Source organism: Nyctibius grandis, chromosome 5, assembly GCF_013368605.1.
Source record: "Nyctibius grandis isolate bNycGra1 chromosome 5, bNycGra1.pri, whole genome shotgun sequence".
In the NCBI taxonomy this organism is placed as follows: domain Eukaryota; kingdom Metazoa; phylum Chordata; class Aves; order Nyctibiiformes; family Nyctibiidae; genus Nyctibius; species Nyctibius grandis.
In genome coordinates, this window is record NC_090662.1 from 65,487,221 (window position 1) to 65,513,816 (window position 26,596).

At 43.2% G+C, this 26,596-nt stretch overlaps 1 protein-coding gene across 2 annotated transcripts in view; it reads left to right on the forward strand.

Annotated features, from left to right (window-relative positions):
- The window catches only part of NT5DC3 (5'-nucleotidase domain containing 3), a 189,637-nt gene that overhangs the window by 143,960 nt on the left and 19,081 nt on the right, over positions 1-26,596 (forward strand). Inside the window, exon 15 of one of the 2 annotated variants that reach the window (XR_011048292.1) lies at positions 26,290-26,393. The exons of the other annotated variant lie outside the window; for it this stretch is intronic. The gene's annotated coding sequence lies outside the window, so the exon portion shown is untranslated. The remainder of the gene's footprint in view (positions 1-26,289; positions 26,394-26,596) is intronic. 2 annotated transcript variants of the gene reach the window in all.

Below are 26,596 nucleotides of genomic sequence, written 5' to 3' on the forward strand. Positions count from 1 at the left end.
CAGAGTAAAGTTGCTGAGAGGGTGACAGCACAGATCTATCGCAGGGAGCTGTACGTTAGCTTCTAAATGGACAGACTTTTCTCTTTCCAGTGCTTAATTTATTAGAAATTAAAGTGTTAACAGAAGGCCTTTGGTATTATATACTTTATTATTACAGATGGGTCCTTTGAGTGCAAATGAGACTACAACACAATGTTTGTGTGTTGTGGTGGTTGGGTAAAATTAAATCTTGTTGCATTTCATGTATTTACTACTGATTTTATAGGTATTTGTATGGAACTTACAAACAATGAACTTCCAAGAATAATAGTGGAGGGGATAAAAACAGTTTTGAGAATAAGGATAACCTATTCCATACAGCATGAATTTCATGGGACTATACCTGTGATCACTGGGATTAAAGAAGCAGCTTTATTATTGTGACCTGGAGTTTCAGAACTGCTGACAGTACAGTACTGGCATATTGTGGCTTTTGAATATTGCTTGATTTTCAGCTACATGTAAACACGGTGGATGGTGCTGTATCAATTCAGCAGTAGAAAAAGCAAGCATGTAATCTATACATTATGGATATCGGTTGGAAAACAGATTAAAATGTAAAATGGCCAAATACATCCCTGAAATGTGTTTTTCAGTGGGTTTTCTTGGGAACTCTAAATAATGTCTTGGGTAGCAGAAGACTGGAAAGCATTGAAGATGAATAGGAGAAAGTTTTTCCTATCTGGAGACCGGTCACCACAACATAAAGTGGTTTTTGATCGTAATGTGTTCTAAAATGCATTTTTTTGAAGTCTCTGCTCATCCAGGCTCCAATTAATAGAGGAACGGAAGATGTACAGTTACTACTCCCTGATCATCTATAGAGACCTCAATAAAATTTGCCACCTTGCATGACATGCACAGAATACAACTTTTGGATGATGTGGGTCAGAAAAAAAATGAAGATAGTATAAAAAATGGTGATATATATATAGGTCAGTGAATCCCAACTAAAAGGGCTTCCTGCAAACCTGTGTGACTACTATGACCAACACAAGAGAGGCTTTCTTTTCCTCTGGTGAAAAGTAAAACAAAATTCAAGGTAAACTTTCTACCCTACATACTGCTTTATCACAGCCAGATTGCTTCTGCTTAGACCCAGAGCTAAGCACATCTTCTTATGAGGAAAAGTCTTATTCACGATGACTAGAGTAGTTTAGCAAAACATCCTGCTAAAACCTTTCTTCAGGCTTTAACTTGTCGCTTAGTTATCCTTCACCTTGATGCTATATCTAAATCCATCTGGTGTTCCTTTGTTATGTCTCATGAAGGTAGACTGCTCTTTCCAATCCATACTGCAGAAAAGTCCACCCAGGCCCTCAGCTGCATATTAATTTAACTTCTGTAGATTCCCAAGTGCCTGGCCTGTCCAGTGTACCTGCCTAGGTGTTTCTTTTGCATCACATGAAGACTATCACCATCATCTTGGAGTAATTTCTCCAACTTTCTCCATATTTCAATATCCTGATTTTGCTTCTTATTTTCACTTTGTCCTCTGCGGCACCCCTATTTCCTGTATCTAAGGAAACACCCTATGTCTCCTTGATTTTATTCAGTGGTGCTGGTTGTGACAAATGGTTTGTCTGTCCCCAGCTACACTTCTGATGCTGCTGCTTCTTTTTCCGGGTCTTCCTCCCACCTTTTCTTTGTTGAAATGCCATCTGAGAGCAAATGATCATTAAAATAATTCATATGCATGACAGCGTGCATACAGCTGGCCTGTGCAACTAAAAAATGTTACTGATGTTACCTGCTTCTGTTTCTCTTTATCCTTTCAGTATTTGTTCTTTTTTTAAGGTATAATGGCTTAAGTAATAAAAACTTGTTTGGACCAGGAGTTGTCCTTCTTTTCAGAGATCGTCTGATAATAGTACCCAAGGAAGACTTAGTGTTAGATGGGACCCTGAGCACTGATTTAGCATAAACAATAAAACTCTTGCTACATGTGAGCAAGTCTGTACATTTCCGAAAGGAAATATGGGATAATTCCTGTTTGATAGCTGGTGCTATCAGCAGGATATCCTGCTGATCCTGGTGACAGGACGAGAGGCAATGAGTACAAACTGAAACACGTGAAATTCCATCTGAACACAAGAAAGCACCTTTTTTTTTTTGTTGTGGAGGCTGCCTGGAGAGGCTGTGGAGTCTCTGTCTGTGGAGAGACCCGAAACCTGACTGGACACAATCCTGGGCAACCTGCTCCCATGGACCCTGCTAGAGCAGGAGGTCGGGCCAGGTGATTTCAAAAGGTCCCTTCCGGCTTTGATTCCGGAATTCTGTGATGCCTTATGGTTGAAGAAGTGAATTAGTAAATTGATTATAAGACCAAGAGGGAACTTCCTGTCAAGATGGTTTCCCGAGCAAATAGTCAGGTTCTACAAAATCAAAGTTATCCTGTGCAAAAATTTTGAGTTTATTAAAACTGGATTTTTGGAGCTAACGTCCATGCTAAATTTTAAGTATGTTTAAGGAAAGTAGCACTCTGTGGGCCCTGGGTGCAGTGCTATAAAGGAGATAGCATTTCAGCCTGCACATACAGCCTCATCTCTTTGGGAGTGCCCATCCCCTACCAGGCAGCTCTGGAGGGTCCTGGGGGCATACCTGGCCACTCCAGCTGGATCCGGACTTACTTTTGTGTTTAAAGCTGTCCTGGTTTCGTGGGGATAAAATTATAAAATCAATTTTCTGTTACATTTTTTTTTCAGTTTGTGGCCAGCCACGGTGATCAAGGCCATTAGCAGTGAAAGCCACGGCAGCTGACCCAGGCTGGCCCACTGGTGTATTCTGTAACATTAACGTCATGTTCACTATAAATGGGAAAGCTTGGTGGTGGAGGGGGGTGGGTTCTTTGCTTTGCTGTCTTCTCTCTCTTTCTCCTCAATGGTTGTGATCCCTGGAGGGACTTGCCACCACTCTGTGGGCTGAGTATAACTTTGTGTCTTTTGTATTAGTATTGATATTGGTTTTCTTATTTTATTAAATCTGTTTAAATTTCAACCCATGAGTCTCCCTGCTTTTTCCAATTCCCTTTCTCAGATGGAGAGGGGTCTTGGGTGATAGAACAACTGGCTATTGTTTAGCCCTGGGTGCGGGCTAAATGAAGACAAAGGCTTAGGAGACATAGTGTGTTTTACAAGGGACAGAGCTGTAGCTTTGCATTCCAAAATCCCCTGATTTTTCCCTTTCTCCAGAATTAACCTCTTGGCTAAAGGTAAGCCTCTCTCTGTTCCCATTATTGCAGTACCTGTTTGTTGTCGTTAACATCTCAGCCGCACAAGGAAGCAGGTTTGCTGTTTTGAAACCACAAGTCTAAATACCTTTTTGACATCCGACTGTGATGTCAAAGGCTAGACTGTTATTTTCTAGCTGCTACATCATGGAGCAAGTCTAATTCTTGCTTCAAAACACAGACAAAACTTCAATTACATTTACATGGGTCATTCTTAGGGTAAAAGTGGTACCGGTGCTTCAGATGTGTTTTGACATGGTGAGAGCCTTGCGTGACTTGCAGAAAGCTGCCTGCATTTCCGGTTTGGCCCAGAGAGCCTAGAAATTACTGTTACTGACAGAAACATGGTTAGTACTTGCTAAGAGTTAGCACTTCTGCGTACAAGATATATACATTAAGCAGGAAGGCTTAAAGATCATAGCATATTGTATCAAAAATATTTGAATGTAGCATCAGAGTTCCTTATCTAATGCATTAGAAGTGTTTTTTTTTTTCAAAACTAGTTGCTTGCCAGCACCAGTATGGGTCTTATTCAGTGTATTTGCTGATGTATAAGGCTTCCTGGGAGCCATAATGTCAGGTCAACAATACTGTCATGGACTTTTAAAAATACTTTGGGTATACTTAATTTCTGATTGGTAGTATTGGAGTTTAGTGTCCTTAGGCTGCTGCTCTAGGTAATGAGGAAAGATATGCTCTTATTCTGTATCACCCTCTAGCAGAGCTTGATTTAGGTGTTTTCTCTCTCCTACTTGCCCTTTTGAGGTTCAGTCTCTCCATGCTGCACCCAGGAGACTGAGTCTGCAGAGCCATTCTGCAGCCCTCCCCATTCCCCAGCCTTGAAAGTTTTAACATACAATACAGACCTAAGCAGATCTTTAATCTTAACTACTGTTATAGAAAACATGATTTCCAAGAACATTCTTCTGTATCCATTGCCCCCGTTCTGTTTGTTTTTTATGTAGTTTTTCACTTTGTAGTTAATTCATGTAAATATTGAAGCACGGTCAGTCAGGCTAATGTTATTTTCCTTAGGTAGGTTTACTTAAATAGGAATAATGACACAATTTTGCTTGTGGATTTCTGGGGGTCTTGCAGGGGTGAGCTGGCTAGATGCTGGTAGTGTTCCCCTTTGTTTCCAAATGGAAATAACAGCCCAAACAAGAGACGGCTGAATGAGTAAAGGAAATCAGTATTATATGGAAATTCTCATATGGTTAGCGTGCTTGTGTTGGTCAAAATACATTGTTCATCTCAGGCTTTATCCATGCAAGAAAGCTCAGCACTTGTATGCAGCCTCTGACTGGAAGATGTGTGTAAGAAAATTCCCAACCCTGCCTTCTGCACCCAGTCCTTTCATGACTGGTCCAAACATTTCCAAATTGCACAGTTGCTTCAGGAAGTCTCTCTTTCATTGCTTTGACAAAACATCTCATCACTAACAACTCTGGTTGAGAAAAGAGCCCATGAATCAGTGTTTATGTTATCTAAAACGTCATTTACGTTCATTCCATACAATGGTGGTTTTTCTCAAGGTGCTGTGGTTCGCTAAGTTATATGTCTTGTACAAATTCAAATGCGCTGTATCAACACAGCCTGTGCAGTAAAAAAGTGTGAGGAACTCTAGCTAACAACATATCCTGTAGTGATATTCATCGACCTGAATGGCTTATTTTCTCAAGTGCACAGAACAGTTAGCTTTGCTCCCCTTGTGCAGGGCAGGTCTTGCTGTTTAGACTTCCAAGGTTCAGACCAGAAAAGGCATTCAGGATATGATGTCCTAGTGGATGGAGTCTTCTAAACGCCTTCATGAATCTGTGCATAAGGCAGCGAAGAAATAACAGAAGCCCTTTGTTTGTATAAACCAGGATGTTTCTTTAGCTTTCTTGTCCTGATGCTTTGCATCTTGATTTGTAAGCAATGAATTCATTGAAATATTCTTTCTGGAAAAACTAGGAAAACAAGCTAGCGCTGGAGATGCAAAACACTTCCTCAACAAGTTGGTAAAGGAGATGATTGCAGACGATGTACTTTACACATTGTCATGAGCTGTGTGCTTTACCTTTACTTTTCAGTATTAGTTATCCACCCATTGATTTTAGTTTTCCTAGAAGTGACTCTTGCTATTTCTTCCACATTTACCTTGTAATTGATGCAGTAACCTTTTGTTGGCTTAGAAATATACTCTTTAAAATGCAAGGTAAATCCAGAACACAAGTATTCCATATTCCTTCTGTGTGAGTTGCTCTGAGCTATATGATAGGTAAAAGAATAATAATATTCTGGGCAACAAAATATCCATCTTTAAGAGTCTGGTTTCTTCTTATTGATTCATGCAAGCAGTGAGGACTATTAGCTGTGACACCTAAAAGCATTTAGTACTTGTGTTCAGCATGTCAATAGAAAACTCCATTAACATTTCTGAGATGTGAGTGTGGCATCATGTGAAAAAGTGCTTCAACAGTGATTACAAACTAACAAGAAAGCACCTTTCCTCATCTTGAAGGGTATTATGCACTGGATGTTTTGATTTAACTGCTTGGAAAAAAAAATCTGTGGAGCTTTAAAAAGTTCCATTTGCAGGTACAGTAAGTTGCCATTTTCACACAGATTATTTAATGAAAACATCTCATAGCTCTGGAGCTTTACAAGTATTAGGTTAGCCCTTATTTCAGCTTAGAAGGATGTTGACTTCCTTCTACTACTGACTACACTGTTTGACTTATGGTGATACCGGAACAGTGGTAACACAAGATTTGCTGAACGCCGTGTTGTCTGTGAACTCGCAGCCTCTATGTGCTGATGCCACTGGACTGCGCTTGCTCTGTATAACAGGAGATATTTCTAAAACTGGAAGTAGTTGCTCGTCTCTGCTCAGTTATAGCTTTGCAATGCATAATATCCAAATACAGTTGTTTGTAATGAACGCTGCGATAGCTTTTCATTTGAGGAATCTGCTCTCTGATGAGTGATGTGTAAAGAGGAAAACTGCAAGGGTGAGAGTTTAACTTGGCTTCTCGCAGAATCACAGAATCACAGAATGTTAGGGATTGGAAGGGACCTCGAAAGATCATCTAGTCCAATCCCCCTGCCGGAGCAGGATTACCTAGACCATATCACACAGGAACGCGTCCAGGCGGGTTTTGAATGTCTCCAGAGAAAGAGACTCCACAACCTCTCTTGGCAGCCTGTTCCAGTGTTCAGTCACCCTCACCGTAAAGAAGTTTTTTCTCATATTTATGTGGAACCTCCTGTGTTCCAGCTTGCACCCATTGCCCCTTGTCCTGTCAAGGGATGTCACTGAGAAGAGCCTGGCTCCATCCTCATGACACTTGCCCTTTACATATTTATAAACATTAATGAGGTCACCCCTCAGTCTCCTCTTCTCCAAGCTAAAGAGACCCAGCTGCCTCAGCCTCTCCTCATAAGGGAGATGTTCTACTCCCTTAATCATCTTCGTGGCTCTGCGCTGGACTCTCTCTAGCAGTTCCCTGTCCTTCTTGAACTGAGGGGCCCAGAACTGGACACAATACTCCAGATGCGGCCTCACCAGGGCAGAGTAGAGGGGGAGGAGAACCTCTCGTGACCTGCTAACCACACCCCTTCTAATACACCCCAGGATGCCATTGGCCTTCTTGGCCACAAGGGCACACTGCTGGCTCATGGTCATCCTGCTGTCCACTAGGACCCCCAGGTCCCTTTCCCCTACGCTGGTCTCCAACAGCTCTGCCCCCAACTTGTACTGGTACATGGGGTTATTCTTGCCCAGATGCAGGACTCTACACTTGCCCTTGTTATATTTCATTAAATTACTCCCTGCCCAACTCTCCAGCCTGTCCAGGTCTCTCTGAATGGCTGCGCAGCCTTCCGGCGTGTCAGCCACTCCTCCCAGTTTTGTGTCATCAGCGAACTTGCTGACAGCGCACTCTAATCCCTCATCCAAGTCATTAATGAATATATTGAATAGTACTGGTCCCAGTACCGACCCTTGAGGGACTCCGCTAGACACAGGCCTCCAACTGGACTCTGTCCCATTGACCACCACTCTCTGGCTTCTTTCCTTCAGCCAGTTCACAATCCACCTCACTACCCGATCATCCAGACCACACTTCCTCAGTTTAGCTGCGAGGATACTGTGGGAGACCGTGTCAAACGCTTTACTGAAATCGAGATAGACCACATCCACAGCTTTACCATCATCTATCCACCAGGTTACGTCCTCATAAAAGGCTATCAAGTTGGTTGAGCATGACTTCCCGTTGGTGAAGCCATGCTGAGTGCCCCTAATGATCCCCCTATCCTTGATGTGCCTAGAGACAGCACCAAGGACAAGTTGTTCCATCACCTTTCCGGGGATGGAGGTGAGGCTGACTGGTCTATAGTTACCCGGGTCCTCCTTCTTGCCCTTTTTGAAGACTGGAGTGACATTCGCCTTCCTCAGGTCCTCAGGCACCTTTCCCGTTGCCCACGACTTAGTAAAGATGATGGAGAGTGGCCTAGCAATGACTTCCACCAGCTCCCTCAGCACCCGCGGGTGCATCCCATCAGGGCCCATGGATTTATGGACGTCCAGATTGCTTAATTGGTCCCTGACCCAGCCCTCATCTACCAAGACCGATTCCTCCTCTATCCTGACTTCTTCTGGGGCCGCAGGGGTCCGGGGCTCCTCAGGACAGCCTCCAACAGTATAGACAGAGGCAAAGAAGGCATTCAGTAACTCCGCCCTCTTTTTATCCTCTGTCTCCAGGACCCCCACCTCATTCATCAGTGGGCCTACATTGCCTCTAGTGTTGGCTTTACCTGCAATGTATTTGAAGAAGCCCTTTCTGTTGTCCTTGACCTCTCTTGCAAGGTTTAATTCCAAGGAGGCCTTAGCTTTCCTAGTTGCCTCTCTACATCCTCTGACAACAGACTTATATTCCTCCCAAGTGGCCAGCCCCTCCTTCCATGATCTGTACACCCTCTTCTTCCACTTGAGTTTGCCCAGCAGTTCCCTGTTTAACCATGCAGGTCTCCTGGTACCCTTCCTTGACTTCCTACCTGTTGGGATGCTCTGATCTTGAGCTCGGAAGAAGCAGTCTTTGAATGCTAACCAACTATCTTGGGCCCCCTTACCTTCTAGTACCCTGTCCCATGGGATTTCCACTAGCAATTTCTTGAAAAGGCCAAAGTTGGCCCTCCTGAAGTCCAGGGTTGTGATTCTGCTAGCTATTCTGTTCCTGCCACATGAGATCCTGAACTCTACCATCTCATGGTCCCCACAACCAAGGCTGCCCTCAACCTTCACCTCTTCAACCAGACCCTCCTTGTTAGTAAGGATAAGATCCAGCAGCGCTCCTCTCCTAGTTGGCTCATCCACCATTTGCATCAGAAAGTTATCATCAATGCACTGGAGGAACCTCCTGGACTGAGGATGGCTGGCTGAGTAGGCCTCCCAGCAAATATCAGGGTAGTTGAAATCCCCCACAACAACCAGGCCCTGTAATTGCGAGACTGCTCTCAGCTGCCTGTAGAAGGCCTCATCACCCTCCTCATCCTGATCCGGTGGCCTGTATTAGACACCCACAACAGTATCACCCCTGCCAGCCTGCCCCTTAATTCGCACCCACAAACTCTCAACTCGCTCCTGATCCGCCCCTGGACAGAACTCAATACATTCTAGCTGCTCACTCACATAAAGAGCAACTCCACCACCTCTCCTTAGCGGCCTGTCTTTCCTGAACAAGACATAGCCATCCATGACCACATTCCAGTCATGCGAGGCGTCCCACCAAGTCTCTGTAATTGCCACTAAATCATAGCCCCCTGACCGAACACGGATTTCCAACTCCTCCTGTTTATTCCCCATGCTGCGTGCATTGGTGTACAGGCATTTCAGGGACCGAGCTGAGCACACCGATTTCACCCCAGGGGGATGGGAGGCCTCCTGGTCTACCTCAACACTAGAGCGTTGCCCCAGTGGTGCAAGCCCAGCTACTACCCCATCCCCCTTCGAATCTAGTTTAAAGCTCTCCGAATGAGCCCTGCTAATTCCTGTCCCAGAACCCTTTTGCCCCTACGACATAAGCCTTTCCCATGTATTACCGTCACACCTGTTGTCTTATAAAACCAGCCATTATCAAAGAACCCAAAGCCCTGCCTGTAGCACCAGTCTTGTAGCCAGGCATTAATAGAGAGAATCCTACTATTCCATCCCACGTCATCACCTGAAAATGGAAGGAGGGAGGAGAAAACAACTTGTGCTCCAGACTCTTTCACCAACCGTCCTACGGCCTTGTAGTCTTTCTTCATCCCCCTCAGACTACGGGATGCAGCTTCTTCCCCACTTGTCTGGAAGACCAGCAGGGGGTAGTAGTCTGTGGCCTTCACCAGGTTGGGGAGTTGCCTGGTGATATCCCTGATTCGGGCTCCAGGCAGGCTGCAGACCTCCCTGTGATGGAGGTCAGCTCTGCATATTGGGCCCTCAGATCCCTTTAGGAAGGAGTCTCCAACCACTAAAACTCTTCTCTTCTTCCTTGTGGAGGAGGTAGCTATACGCCTGTCAGGTTTTTCTCATGCACTCCTGTTTATACATCCCTTGTCCTTGCCTGGAACTTCTATTTGGGGTTAGAAAAGTTCAAAAAATTTGCTAATGCAAAACTGAGCAGACCAGCAAGACTTGCCAAGGTGTTTTGTTCATTTGTTTATTAGGCAGGAGGGTGCGACATCGTCCCAGGATCCTGGTGGTGTTGACTTAGGAGTGTAACTCCATATGGATGGTCATTGACTCCAAAAGGTAAAGAGCCTCAGACTGCTTTTGGGAGAATCTGCTGCACAGGTGATGTTTGTAACCAAATGCCCAAATATGATTGCTGTGAGCATTCGGGCTGGCTGTACTGCAGCTGTAACACACAGAGAATAGCAGGCCCTGCTTCAGTAACGGTGATGCGGGATAAGGCAGATGCAAGGTCTCTTGAGAGGATGACGTGTGTGTGAGTGTGTATGTGCAAACATGCACCCCTATATGCATATAAAACTCTATATATGGATATAAAATGGTATGTATGGGTATATAACCTCACTCCAAATCAGTGATATATTGCACAGGACAGTGTGCTCATGCAGCTGGTGCAGGTGTTCTCTTGTGGCTTGTGCAGGGGTGCTCCCATGGCCAATGGAGGGGTGCTCATGCAGCTGGTGCAGGGGTGCTCCTGTGGCCGGTGCAGGGGTGCTCCCATGGCCAATGCGGGGTGCGCCCAGCTGCAGGGAGCAGCAGGAGGCAGCCCCTTCCTTGTGCACTTGCCAAAACCAAGGGTGATCCACACTGGTGATGTTTTGTCTCTGACAGTTTCTGAGGGATTGGTTAAGCGCTTTGGTACTGCCCAATCTGGGATCCAGGGAGCTGTAATTTATCTGCTTATTAAGTGGATAGTATTTAATATCAAAAGTATTCAAAATTATCCAAAAATATTATTTTGGATCACACGCACAAACTCAGCACCTTATTTGCATTCGTTGCTGTACAACATCTGAGGGTTTCTGCTTTTTTCCCCTTGCCTTCGGCCTCTGGAAATGCAGTGATTTTGTGGTGGCATTAAAACGACCTCGCAACATCCTTGTGCTATTTCAGTGTCTTCTTCCACACCAAATTTTCTTTCTGGGGGATGTGAGAGCACTGTGCTTCGTTTTCCTTCGGAGACTCCAGCGGCAACGCGCCTGGCTTTGCAGGGACCCCTCTGCTGCCCTTTCTTCCCATGGGTGTCCATTGTAGCAGGCTCACTCATGCATCCCTAAATTCAGCGTGTGCAGCAAAATGCTGACTTCCAGGGGCAAGGAAAGGCCTTCCGCAGCCCGCCCTGCTGGCTACAATCACCGTGATTTGTTTTATGCCCTCCTCTGGAAACAGCCGAGCCCCAAGGAGCCCGCCCAGCTTCCCACCTAGCCTGGGCGAGCCTCCCCCTGCCCCTGCCCTGGTGGGGGGGACACAGCCCCCGGCCAGGCCCCCCGGCCCCCTCCCCTGCCCCCTTAATCCCCCACCCGCGCGTTGCCCAGCCAACAGGCCAGACAAGCAGGTGATGCATTGACAGGGAGCAGATGGTCTCCCGCCGAGGTAAGCAGGGCTCAACAATGAAACCATATTGATCATATTGCTCCTTTTCTCTTCTTCAGCTTCGACGTCGGTCTTGAGGTTTTGCCTCTAATAACATCCTCCCTCCCTCTCCCTTACCCCCCGCTTCATCACAGCCTGTCAGCGCTTCTTGGCAGAGAGGAGCCCTCGCCCTCGCCCTGCCCACCCAGCTCCAGCTCTATTTCCTCCCCTGCCAAAAAGCCCTCGCAAGCAGGGGAAACCGAAGGGTGCCCAGGATTTCCCTTCTCTACATGCAGCCACCTTCCCACACCCCCAAGACCCTTTAACCCCTCACCCGCTCCCTCCTGCCCTCTTTCCCATTCAGCATGGGGGGGGAGGAGGTGGCGAGGCCCCTTCTCCCAGCCCCAGCCCGACCCACTGAGGCACGGCACCCTTCACCGCCTCATTGTGCACCTCTCCCTGCCTTGTCCTCCTGCCCGCTTCACCTTGTTTGCGTGCATGTGTGTAGAAAACTGACTGAGGGGATGACAAATTAGCTCCCACCTGCCCTGAGGGGAGAGCTTCAGGGACCCTCTTGCTGTCTACTGTCCTGTCTGTCCTCTCCTATACCTGCCTGTGGCCACAACTCCTTTGGTCTGCTCAAACACATTTAAATGAAAGCAAAAGCTGGTACCTTTCACTCCCTGTCCCTGTTACTTCCCCTCCTGACTGCACTCCCTTCTCCAACAGACAAGGGGCCAAAAATGTTCCCAGTCTCTCCCTGTGCTCATTTCTCACCCCTTCTCCCTAAGTGTGCACTGGCAGAAGCACAAGAAGGAGCCCTGGTGTTTGCGTTTTGCTCTTTCCATCACGTGTGTCCCCTCCCGGATGCTTGTGTACAGATAAGTAAGAGAGAAAAACTGGGCCATCAGTCTGCCTGCCCCCCTCGCTCCTGTCCCATTCACCAGCCCCAGCCCTATATTCACTGCTGTGTGAAGTTGCTAACGCTGAGGGCATGAGCACTGTTAGCCGCTATTCATGATTTTAATACTAGCTTCATAGCTGTCACATAAATTCATTGCCAACTTCAGGCTTAGAATGGCAAGAGGGAACTTACAAAAAAGAAAAAGAAGGAGCATGTAAGGAAAAAGAAAAAAGAAATCCTAAGGGAAGTTTGCTATGGTATCTGCACTTGTTTGCAGGTGGTTTTTGAAACTATAACTACTGTAACTCCACACAGTGTTCTCTAAAGTGGCTGTCACATTGTGGTTTGTTTTTTTTTTTTAAATCTATTACCCTGGCACACAAACACTTTTTTTTTTACAGTAGATAAAAATGCCTGTAAAGGCTTCACCCTTCCCTTTTTTTTTTCTGAGGGAGTGGAGAAAAGTAAAAAAAGAAAAGCAAAGAAAAAGGCTTGTGAATGAATGGAAAACAATGCAGGGTCACAAAGCTGTCGCAACCAATGTCATAGTGGCACTGCTGGGCAGGCTTACAGAGGACTTCTTGTTCCTTGATTTTTATGGTGATCAGTAGAACGCATGTAGCACTTTGCAAACAGGTTTAGGACAAGTGGCAAAGAAAAGGCTCCTCACAATAAACTCTTTTCTACAGCATTGGGAGCATTATGCTTGCAAACACCTGTGGTTTGCACAGAGGGAGCTGTAAAGGACACACACAAAAAATATATATAAATAGAGGGGCGAGACATTGTTTTCAAGTTACACTGCATGTCACAATTGTGCACAATGGTGGGTTTTTTAACTCTTCTGAGACTATGGAGTTTAGAAAAGCCCCAGAAATATTACTGAATACAAATGCCAGCATTTAGAGGATGCTGAGCTTGGGAGACAGAGAAATGAGATGAAAAGAGAAATGGAAAGATCAGCCTAGTAATCTGGCAGGGTATCAGTGCTGCTCTGCAAAGATGTGGCAGGAGCTAAGACTCTATTATTCCTTCTGAAGCATGTCTCTGAAACGGCCACCAAATCCCCATGTTCTGTGAACCAAGGGCCTGCACTGAACTGTGAGGAATATCCTTACACATACTACCCAGCCCAGGGGGGCCCAGGGTTACAGTCTGGCCTTTCTTGTTGCCGAGGTCATAGGAACTAGTTCAATGTGATTAGATTGTTAAAAAAACACATTCCTCTTCCTCTTTAATGTCAGAGTAAAGTAGCAAAATATGATTAAGAGAACCTATAAAAGTGCTCCTTGGCTTCACCGACTTCAGATTGTTGAAGTAGACATCTCTGCACCCCAGGATTTCTCATTCCAGTAAGTGCATTGTGAGTCAGGTCCCAAACCCTTCTTGGGGTACACACTGCTCTTCACTTTGGAATAGGCAGCTATTTTCCTTCAAAACCTGTATCAAAAGTGCTCATTAGCATCCAGGAGAGCTCTGCCCAGGGAGAAACCTCCTCACCCCCCAGAACAGCCAAAGTTGTTCATTATTTCATAAAATTAAAATGTTGTATGAAGCAGACTTTCTTGCCATTTGAAAAAATTAATATAACTCACTATGATTACCTAGATCCTTGGGCCATTCCCCTTTTCTGTTCCCAGTTTTTCCTTTTGGATGCAATTCCTTAAGACTTCACATTTTTCTCTGTATGGTTGTTTTTTTTTTTTTAATTCTACAGTTTAACTCTGCAGTTACCAAAACCTGTTTTACTTTGATAAATTATAAAAAAAACAACATTCCTCGTCTTGATTAGTTCTGTTGCTAAGAACTTTTTTTTAAAGAAAGCAAAAAGAAAGAAACTCTTCAATTGCCCCCATACTTCATCGTACCTCTTCTTACCTCTTTTCGGTTATCAATATAACTATACATGCAACTTTGTTGATTTATTGAAATACGTATGTTTGAACCAGAGAAGATTGCTTGGAAAGATTTACTTGGAAAGCGATCTGGTATCGTGGCTGGGGCATTAACCAAAGGCGGAGAAATCAGAGTGCGGTCACCCATCTCTCGTATGACTTTCCTCAGTGCTTGGAACTATTGCATCTTGATTCATTTGGGAAACTCTGAACTCAAGCATGACTTTTTAAACTGGTACACAAATAAACAAAGTAGGCAGGCTTTCGGATCACTTGAAAGAGAGTTGCGTTTCTGAGGAGTCCAAAAAGTAAACTAATGCTTGGTAGTTTAAGATTGCTAGTCTGAGATCTGCAGCTCCTCTGTACAACTTTCCTGCAAATTAGAATGAATTGGGAGCCACTATGGTAAAGGAGGAACTGAACAGTATGATCTACTTTGTTCTTAGTAAGTGAAGTCATCTTCTCTGTTCCCCAAACAATTTGAATACATTTTATTAAAATGGGAGCTCTTGTCTGTCTTTTTTTTTTTTTTTAAGATGGCTTGGAGATTTTCAGTTTTATCTAAGCACTGTGAAGAAACTTTCACAAGAAGAATTTAGTATGAAAACTCTACTGCTGCCATTTAACCTTGTAGGGGTCTGGCTTGTCCTATTAAACCTACAGTTCAAAGTACTATAGCTCAAAACATTGGTTCCTAGTGTAAAATTCTTGCTTTTCTAGGAGTTATCTCTTGTATTGAGATTATGGGAAGAAATTTTTTTTTTTCTCCTTAGACCTTAGCTATAGAGTTGAGACAAAGTACAGCGAATCTTCCTATTGACCTCGGCAGGTTTTGGCTCACTTACAACTTCAGTGAAATTGCTGAACAGGGACACACTACTCTGATTCTGTGAGTTTTTACCCCTTTCAGCAAGTCTAATTGCCCCAGTAAGTGTATCACATCTAGGAGTTTCAAATCAAATGTATATACATGTGTTCCTCTCCTGTTATGAACTAGATATGCTTATCTTAGAATTGACAGATTCATTCATTACCCTGAGTTAAACAGCAATCTGTTATTTTTGGCTAAAGCATAACCAAATTTTTTTGGTTTGGACAAGCCTTGGGATATTTTGTGAAAACCTGGTTCTGACTGGGCACACTGGTGATAACACCATCATTCCTAGACCTTAGCACACAGCATCAGATGGGGCAGGGGAGCTATTGCTGCTTCCAGTCTGTGTGGGCTTTATGACAACAGGGTAGTGAATAAATGGTGTTTCCTTGCAAGTTTAAAGAAATTACAGTGCCATGTGCAGTTAGGGATTTTAGCACCTTAATTATGTTACTAGTGAAACTGTGCTTCTCTGATTCCTCTTGAAATGCTGATGTGTTTACCTGTCCTTTGTGATAATGAGGTTAAATAAGTTCAGCATGACCAGCAGTGATTTACTAGAAGGGTGATATTTTGCCTCTAAGTACTTGAGACTGATAGCTTGATTGTGTGGGGTAGATCTGCTTTCTGTAGGCTTTGCTAATTGTCGCTTGAGCATGGAGTGAGATTACGATATTTTCTTTGCCTTTGGATCTGTTCCAGACACTTTTTTGGACATCCCTGGACCATTCATCTTGCAGAAGTCCAAAGAGATGTATACTATGGCCTATTTTGGTCAACTTGAAGTTGATCAGACAGTGAACCTCATATTCAAATGGGTATTGGCTAGGACAATTACAACATAATTAATTATTGCCATTTATCACTTTGTAAATCACTAGTTTGCAGCCTGATCCAGGAATTCTTTACAGCCTTGTGTAGTTCTGTTAATACCAATCAAGTGTGAGATCATGAAGCCACAACCTTTCAGGATTATCCATCTGTATACTTTCACATATAAATAGTATTACTGAAGTCGATGGAACTAGTTAGAAGTACAAAGCTACGCATGGAAGTGGTTGCAGCAGTGAATCCCTAATTTGCCCTTGTTCATTACGAATTGCTTGGCATAATTTGGTGTATATATACAAATACCTTCAGACAAGTATATTTATATATGTGCTTATGCATATAAGCAAAATTTATCTTCTCTCCAGCACTGACAAAATAGAACTTTCTTGACCATAAAGCAAAGAATGAGTCAAAGTTTTTGAAAATGGCTAAATACTATTATTTGTACTTTGTCATTTAGTTTTGCAATGTCTGTAGTCATGTTTTTTTGCAGTTCTTGTTCGCTCTGGGGAGTTTGCTGACTGCGGAAAGACTATTCTGTTTGAGATAAAGTCTTCCTGACATGCAGAATATACCCTTTGACCTATATCCTCTATTTCTGCTTTCGCATATGCACACTCTTCCTTTTGTTCATGGCAAGGAAATGGATTAAAGAGATAGCAGGCAGTGTGAATTTTCAGCTCTGACAGAGCCTTGAAGCATTATCAAATAAGGTTATTACTTTGAGAAGGGTAAGCAGTGTGCGTGGCTCAGCAGCCTGGCGGCATGTACTGACTTGTTCTTAAAGGTGCTCTCCTGGACAAGAATTGCTACCACTGAGCTGAATTTATTTGAGTAAGGAGTGCTGGAGTGGATGCTACGGTGTTATCCACTACACGGCTTTTTGATTCAACCAGGTTTCTCTGACAGGGTTTGTAAGTAAACAGTATTTCCACTTCCAAATGCTTCAAAATATGGCCCTGCCACATCCCTGGTAACTGCAGTCATTGGTTTCTGCACTGTGGCAGCAGTCTGGTTGCCTGAAGTAAACTGAGGGACAGGACCCCAAGTTTCCTGATTGTTTCCTGACTGCACAGAGCAGGCAGCCTATAAAAGAGTCAGGATTAAATCTGCATCTGAGCAAAACAAACAGGACCCGTTTATTTTACGATGAAAGAGGCGGACTGGCTATAGTTTCTGGCTTTCGCATTATTGTCACCATGCTACGAACACCATGGCTGCTTCCTTCGCACTGACAATTAAGAACTCCAATATTCCATACCTTAAAAATCTAGTGTTATAGTTTGTTGCATGGTTTTCCACTCATTCATGTTGCTCCTCAGTAACTTAGCAATGACCAGTCAAGATATGCACACACCATATTGTTTTACGTGTTTGACTAGAACACTGACAGATTAATAGGAAGGGTAAATAGCTACGCACTCTGTGGTGGCTCAGTGTGGGCTGGCAGGATTGACTGCTGCCAGACTTTGTTGTATTTGCACAGAGGAAGCCGCAGCAAAAGCCTGCTGGGGCAAGGTGACGTGGGTCATGGGTATTTGTTTCTCATCTCTATAGAAAACAATTGTCCTCTCAATGGAAGACAGCTTTTGGAAACTATGTGGTTCCACTAGTGGGGAAGCATTTGTGCTTACAGAGTGCTAAATAAAATGCAGCTATAGAGTGGCAGATGCATTAAGTGTCCGCAATACACTGCATATCACGCATGAGAGTTTGGGTTCATACACCAATAAATTATTTTCATCTATTTCTTTGGCTTGCTCAGTTTAGAAGAAAAAGACTATTGCTCAGATTTTCATTGATATTTTCCTGGCAATTTCTTCTATGCTGAATACCTTTCTATGACATTGATTTAAGAAGAGCACAAGGGGCTGCATTTGTCCACGAGATAACTGCTTCGGTTATTACAAAAGATCATTATTTTAACAATTGCTAGAGCATCACCTAGGAAACTCATCTGAGACCACATCTTTACAGAATTAGATACCATAAAAATGCACAGTGACAGTGAGCTTCTGAAGTGGTTATAAACTAGACAGGCACCTAAAGTAGCATTTTTTTCCCCTAGTTTCCAGTGGGAGGTGCATCACAAAGCCAGTTTTAGACAGATCAGATACAGGTCTGAGGTCTAGAGTCAGGGCAATCACTTCTTCAGCTGTGGAGATGCTGGGAGGGCAAACTGAGGCACTCAGGTAAGGTTCCTTGGGTAGATGGTCTCGGTGCCTCTCCAAGAGATATGTTTACATGACCTTCACACGGACTTTCGTATCACCTGGATGTACATTAGGTAGTTTAGGTAGCACTAGTGTTGTTGTTGTGGCAGTATGGACTGCTGAGGAGGCTGAAAAAAAACACATTGGAGGTTACCATGTGTTCATTTCCAGGCTACCCCTCCTGCTCCCTCGGAGTACCTGCGCTCGGTGGTTGGTGCTAGCTTGGGGGTGCATCCACACAGATTACAGCTGTGTTATCAGGCAAACCTGATGTCATCTCCAAAGGTCTCACAGAGTGCCCTGTCCACGGCAATTTTAAGCCACAGTTTCTGAAACTCAGTCTTGCTTCTTAACCTCCCTACTTTCCTGAGTTATCCTTGAGGATAAACTGGGTTTTGCCAAGAACTGCAAAGATGCAGGGACTTCCCACTGTGTCTGACCACCACAGAGTGTTGATTACACAGCGTTAGGAACTTTTCTGTGTGTAAAGGTTTGTGTAATGCTCGCTCATGGGGTGTCCTGCTGTGTATTTGGTTACGAGATATGATTTTATTTTAGGTATGGTAGTGGCTGCATGCAGTGTAGCTATATACCCAATATAACATTGTTTAGTCTCACATTCATGTGGTTCATTTCCTTGAGGTAAAAAAAAACCCAACCAAAAGAACAAATGACTCTAAGTTAACATGGTTTTGACTTCGTGAGACTCACTTAAAATAATCTGTGGTGGCTAGAGAAACTTATGTATAATTCTCAACAATGCTGACAGCCCATAAGAAAATCAGTGTGGGAATCAACCCGCTATTGTTAAGATAATGTAAATACATGACAAAGAGCATTAACTCCAAAATGGGAGGAAAACGGCAATTCCTGTCCCTCCTTCCTGTTTTATCCTCTCTCTGCTCCAGTGTAATTATTTGCACTATGGGGACCTGGCCATAAAGTACTATCATCCTGAAAGCACAGTGGCATGAACAGGTTGCTGTGGGGTGAAGTGGTGTGTGAGTTTGCAAATCCTCGGTCACTCCCTGGTGAGTTCCCCTGACCGCGCAGTAAATACCAGAGGGCTTGACTTTCAGCACAAACTGCAAAAGCTGCTTTGCAGGGTAAAAGATCATGCGTGAGGGCTGTAGGCAGTAATAGGCTATATATTCAAGCTCTAATTTGCCTCACCATATTTGTTTTGTGTAGATGTGATGTGATTTGGTGATGTTTTACAGTAGCTTTGTAGCTGTTAAAATAACTGCAGAAGACCTAAGGATCCAGACGGGATCCCAGACTGTTTTTTTTCTCCTCAAGTAGAATATTTGAATAGGTTAATGGCCACAATAAACCTGTGGACAGTCCAGAACCACATCATGATGTGACAGTGATTAGTTGCTGCTGTTTGGTAATGGAGACAAGACTCTCTTTTTCCCTCATTTACAATGACCTCGCCAGCTGTCACTGAATCTTTTCAGCATATGCAGAGACACTGCGAGGCCTCCATGCGATGGAAGAGGGCTCTGGTTTTTGGCCACAGTAAGTTTTACAGAAGCTTTAAATGTACTTGGACTATATCTATCTATCTATCTATCTATCTATCTATCTATCTATCTATCTATCTAAAAAAATCTACATGTATATAAAAATTCAGGCAGTGCAGTCATGGAGAAATTAAATGTGTTGCTGCCCTAAACTTTGTCTTCCAAGGTTTCTGTGCTTGCAGGAGATATATTCAACTTGTTTGATGGTAAAGGCACCAACACAACTGCATCATAAAGTATCTTTACTTCTATGCCTGGTATGTCAGGCTGTGAAGTCTGTAGAGTCAAAAGGAGAAGAGACATAAACAAGAAACACTGTCAAATATGAAGATGCTTGTAATCACTTCCTAACTCATACAGCTGACAAAATACTGGAAACTGTGTGTAATTTTTGTGGTGTTTGGAAGCTTTATTATTTTCTTTTGTTCAAAATGGAGACCCCCCCCCAGCCTGTCTCCCAACAGCTATTGCAATACTTTCTTCCTGATGCCTCCCTCCCACGGGGTAGGTTCAGGCATCTCAGGAGTGGCAGTGACTCCTGGGTCAATGCAGAACATGAAAGGATTCAGGTATTGCTGGAGTAACTAGCTCAGATAGACATCTTACCTTGGGAAAGGAAAACGCCCCAGTAACTTTACGTTATATGGCTTTATGCATCAGTATTCACAGAGGTCTTTACAGAGGCTCCCCATGAAATAAGGGTGTAGTTTCATGTTCCCTATGAAGACTTTTGCTAGTGGGGCCTGGTGCTGGCCCACTGCACAAGGGATGGCATTTTCATCCCAAATATTTTAGTGTCTCAAATGAATCAGTTCCTGCACGAAAAAGCTGTGCAGAAACTGCTCTGGGCAAAGCATTGGCTTAAGCTTGAGCAAAGGAGTTACTGCTGTGACCTTAGAACCCTAATAATTGCCTCTTTCAAAGTAGTTGCCGAGGTGGGTAGAAGAAGAGACTAGATAATATATGGCAACTGGGATGTGAGCAAATATACGGGAGGTCTGAGAGTGTAGGGAAATTGGGCTCCTTAGAGAGATTGTATCCTTACTTCCTAGAGTGACTTTTGGCTGGCTGGATCTGTACAACATGACTGAACAGATGCTTTTCATTAGCACCCATCATATTCATGATGGATCTTCACCTGAATTATACATGGTGGGATTCACCAACAGCTGTACTTTTAGGATTGGTAAAGAATGGAAGTCAACAAAAGTTGTATCAATTTTTACTGTCATAATTGGATTTTCTTTACAGGTTGCCTGTTGTAAAGTTAACTGTTTTCAGTTGACTTTATGAAGTATTGCCATTGGTTATTTCTGGAGAATTGACTCTATTTTACATTTTTGAGGCATTGTATTTGTGTTTGCAGAAACAGATGACACAGACTGGTACTGTCAAAGATATCACTGAGAGTTAGGCACCCAGTCCCCCCAGAACTGAAATAAAATTGTGCAGAAAGGATGTCTCCTGGATCATATAAGTACATTGCCACATAGTACAATTAAAAAAAAAACCAGACATCAATTTATCTTCTTTAATGAACTCACAGCTAGTATCCATGCAGGCAGCAAGGAAGAGTACAACATGCTGCAGTACACACTCACAATGGCTGCTTTCTATTGTGTGTTTAATAATTGAAGGCCAATAAAATACCCTGATAGAGGCTGACTAGCTCCAGAAGACTCCAGAGAGACACTGATTAGTTATGAGCAGGACTAAATCCATAAAGTTAGTTTAATTAATTAGTTTATTTTTTACTAATTTGCTATTTTTGCATATTCCTTGCCAGGAAGAAGAGCAATGTAAAATTGCTGATTTATTTTCCTTTCAAAGCAGGAGCAGGGCATCCGACAGTATATTTTGGTACCACTGTCCCAGCTTGCCCGAGCCCGTATCAGAGGAGTCGCTGTGCAGCGCAGGGGCTGAATTCTGACCCACTCAGTGAGAAAGCAAGTACAGAAGGGGGTACGAGCCTGGGTACTGGTGAGAGAGAGGAAGGAGGGGAATAGGAATAGGAATAAGCCTGTGTAGTAGGAATTAGCCCCAGTCATGAGCATGCTTTGAAAGGTTCAGAATCAGGAAAGACGTATCACATTTGAAAACAACTTTGGCACCTCCCAAATGCTATTAACAACAAGGGTGGTTAAACCCCTCAGGACTCGGTTCTGTCGCCTTTGCTAATTTTACTGCCAGAGTAGTCCCTCTTCCATGATAGTAAAAGCAGCAGAAATGGGCCCTAGATCTGGAGTTTCTTTCAAGTGTATGACAGAAAGACCTCTATAAAATAGACTGCACCTAAATAGTTCAATAATTAAACCTACAATTAAAGAAGAAGGTTAGAATCCTGGGGCAGAATGGCTGGAGAATAACAAAAGGTATGTGATTAAACCTGTTAGGTAAGAAAGCCTTGCAGAGAGGAGGACTGGCCTCACTGCAACGTGAATTATTTGGCAGTGTTGTCGCCCTTCCGCCTTGTTGGGAAATGTATGTATGAGCTCAGGTGCAAGCCTGTAGTTCTGGATCTCTGTTGCAGCCCCTGAGCCCCACTGACAGCAAGCGTGTCCCTTATCATTCAGACACATGGCTGCTGCTTTGTGAGCTTGTTCTCTTTCCATAACTTACAGTGCCACTAGCTCTGGGTTTCGTATAAATAATCCTCAAGTCATTACTCAGCCCTTTCTGTCAATATGATGGTAAATGCTGACAGCAACACCACCTGTTACTGGAGCACTGGTTGTTTGAAGGCTAAAAGTAACTCCATTCTTCTCCTGCAGAGCAAACATTATTGATAGTTTTCTGCCACAGCAGTTTGCACAAGTCCTGGAACAAAATCAAGATTTGTTAAAGAGGGTGGGTTACTCTTGTTTCCAGTTCAGGAGATATTTTTTAGGAGCTTTTATTTCTTGCAATACGCCCCTAAGCTGAGAGGCAGGACAGGCTGTTGTTTTGAAGGACCTGCTTGCTAGCTACTGCCACTTAGTGCTGCAGAGCTTCCCTGATCTGCAAGAAGTGGGGTGGAGAAAACTCTGTGGTTAGAGTGAAACTGCAGCCATGGGGAATCAGGACTGAATTTGGGTTTCTGCATGGAACTCACCCTGCTATTATTAATTGAAAATTTGTAGTCACGATATTGAAGTTCATTCAGGCTAAAATTTCATGGAAGCAGAGCTGAAACTGGGAAGTAGTTTGGTTTTGTGGGTTTTTTTCCTCTTTTTTTTTTTTACAAAAAGCCTTGAGCTTTCATGCTGTTTTTGAGATGGTTAAAATATTTTTTTATGGTGTATTTCTTTAGCTATAAAATGCTCACAAATAGAATTATAAAAAACACCACACAGCACCATTCAGAATGCATATAAAGGCCAAGATACAACATTTCCTTATTTGCTGTAACATATTCTTCCAATGGTCTTGCAAGAACAGGAGGGTTCAGTTTTACTTCACCATATTGTGGCTCACTGGCATTGTCTGGTGGCTGTGGAGACAGTAGTCAACTTATATGCTCTCAAATAAGCTCCTCCAGAATTTAATTAAAGGGATCTGTTTACACCAGCACTTTTCTGGGTAGGGTTTAGAAAAACCCTTCCCTCACATAAAAATGTCTTGGCTGTTGTGTATCTTTATTCCATTTGGGGTGTTCTTTTTATCAAATCTTCTACTGCATTGAACACCTGCATCATGTACAGTCTCACTGTGGAGTTGTAACTGTGATCAGATTGTTACAGAGACAGAAAATGCTACTGAAAAGTGTCTATGTTTTCGCAAAACAACCAGCTCTTAACAACTCAATAGTTTCAGTCAAAATACGAAATTTTTGCCCTTCTGCCACTGTTTTGTTTGTTTAGTGATTTTTCAGAATATCAGTATGTTCCTGCAAGAAAAGCTAAGTTTTTCAAAGACAGATGTGAAGAGAGGCTCCACTGAACTCAAAATCCATTTTATTTTTGAAATGAGCAAGCAGAACTGCAGACCCTGTTTCCTTATCATGGCCCAGCTCCCGCTGGGAAGAAGGACCAAGGACTCTATGTGTGTGTAAACCATGATGCTGAGCTAGCTATGTATTTTCCCTCTCCTAAATTTCCACACAGAGTGCGTGCGTGGCCTCCGGGATCAGTTGCCTAAATGCCCGGCATGATGGCAGCCCGATGTCTCACATGTCCAAGTCCTCCAGCTGGTGGAAACATGTCACGTATGAAGGAAAGGGAAAACACAAAGAACAATTATAGGTCTTTGCCTGATTTCTGATGCTGGAAAGACCAGATCGAAATTTCTCATCCGACTGTCCTGAAGAGAGGAAAAACACTTATCTTAAAGATTCATGATCTGAGAGCCCGATAGGATCTGCCATTTCCATAGAGCCAGGCTCTAGATTTCCCTTTAATGCAATTAAGCCTGAAGATTTATGAATACAACAGGCCAGAACTTGATCCATGTTCATTTTCAATTACTGCGGTGAAAGGCCTCCATCCAGATGTCTCTATTTACAGCATTCACACAGGCAGGACTGGGGGCCGGGGGGGGAGGGACCGCAAATTGTCACACTTGTTAATTCTTCACTGAGGACACTCAGCAGAGGTCTTGGCTTTGACCCCATGACAAAAGGCAGGGGTCCACTGGAGCAAGTGCATCAATGATGAGGGGGCTGACCCGCCGACCCATCGGGGTCACTCCCTCTGCTTTGTAGGTATTTGGGTAATAATGGGGGTTCATTCCTTATTTTTATTTCTGTTACAGTGCCGGGGCATGGAAAGAAAGAGAGGAGCTCTGATGTGAAAGACAAACATACATAATGAGAGGATCAAGCTTCCCCTGGCAACAGTAACGACTATGAAATGCTACAGGGGAAATACACAGTACTTAGTGACCCACATAATCAGGCCTGTTTTAGGATCATTGTTTTATTTTGCTTTTGAAGCCTTTTTTTTTTCCTTTTTTTCATGTTCCCAGATCCATAATTTAGTTCAATGAGCAATATTTGGGCATAACGTCTTTCCTCTGTTACCAGACCTAGCCTGGTGCCCTAGGTAGGCTTTTGATCATGCGTGTGGTGGCTGGTACAATACCAAGCGTTGTGCTGTCTGTATGCATTTTTATTCCCGTTCCTCAAGACTCCTGGCAGACTCATGCTAGACACGTTTTTTCACTTTAAAGAAAAGTAACTGAAGTGTCACTGTAAAAAGAAAACTGTACCTTTCAGATATCTACACAGAGCTCAGTGCTTTGTTCATCTTCAACAAAGCTAGTGAAACATTGTGTGTTCCTAAAAGCGGCAGTTTCTCTCTCATAATGGTGTTTCTATTTTCACAGCACAAGGAACAAGACTTTGACAGCGCAATATTGTTTTCACTGAACTATAATTACATGTCATAAATTAAAATATCCTCATTAGAGCAAACCCTTTACAAATTTCCCAAAAGCTTATTTCTTGGAATAGCAGAAAATGTTCAACTCCATTAGCATTTTAAAGAGATTTATTTATTTTGCCTTCTGAAGCAGTACCTTTTTGGCTTGCAGATAGGTTTAGAAGTTTTAAAGGGATTTGAGCAAACTTTGCCAATGGGAAATTATGAGCAAAACCAGAAGCCCAAAGCATCCTCTCCACTTTCAGGCCGTGAGTAAAAGCTGCACAAATACTGCCCAGAAGTGGCTGTTATATAAAACTATTTGGAAAAGAAAAACAAAAAGGAGGAACAAACAACTGATGCTATCAAAAATGTCATTTTTTATCACTTATCAGGATGAAATTCAGAAGTTCCAAAAAAAAAAAGACTGAGAACTCCAAAAGAGTGGGTGCCACTAATTAAGATAGCCATGTTGTAATCTGTGTAATACAAGGTTGAATCCTGCTCAGTTGGCTTCAGAGATAGAATTTGAATGTGATTTATACTTGGCTATTGCTCTCATCATGAGGTGTATTTTACCTTCAGGCTTAAAACCTATTTTGGCTTTAGGCTCTCTTGTTTTTTAGCACAGATATCACCTGGGACTTGCTAAGCCTTGTGGCTCTACGTTTCAGTGAAACACGTTTCTGCAGTGAGGCTCTTTGTTCTCATAGACAGACTGCAGTCCTACCTGGGAGAGCAAAGCACAACCATCATTTCAGGACCTCTACGCAGGGTGTGCAGTTCCCACCTATCTTTTGGGGTTACAGTCCTCTTGTTGTGCTCCCACTGTCCCAGCCCTGCAGTAACTCTGAGGAAAGCCAAGAAAGGCAGCCACATGTTATCAGGGAGGACCTGGTGGCTCAAAAGGCTGATCAACAATAAAGAGAAAAATAGATAAAAATATTTCAGTAAAAGAAAATTCAAGATTTTTGCTGCTGTTTATGGCTAGGGTGAGAAGACCAGAATCCTCAATAGCAAAACTGCTGTTAAACTGATCCTAAACCATCACTGCAAAAGGGATGGAGGGAGTGGTAAGAAAGAATGAGAGGAGAAGCATTTTTCTTCTCATTAACTGTCCATAGGAGTGATTGGACTGATCCCAACCAGTCTTCTGGCTGTAATTTACAATTTTCATAAGAAACAACCATTTTATTTCCATGTAGAAAGACAAGGATTTATTTCATGAACTAATAAGTGAGGCTGAAGGTACATGGCTTGATTTTGCTGCACTCATCCATTCAATTCTGGCTTCTCTTATGGTTAGGAGAAAGGATCAGCCAGTGATGGCAATGCTTTCCATAATCATTAATAACCTCTGATCATGTCTTGCAGAGTACCCTGTGCTGGCTTACTGGGAACTAGGCCAACGCAAAGCATTTCAGAAACCCCACCTGTAATGGCCTGTGATTAACAATTGCAAGTACAGTCAAGTTGTTGTAAGTATCCACTTGTAGTTTCCATGCCATCTTGCTCAGTTGGTGTTCCTACTTTGTTTTGTTCTGCGTAAGTTGTCCTGAACAAACATTGTGAATTTTTATTTAATGTAAGAATAGCAATTCCACAATTTTAGTTATTTCTGATTAAAAACTGTTGAAAAAGATGATGAAAGAAACCCCTAGTTTGAATGACAATTGTAATA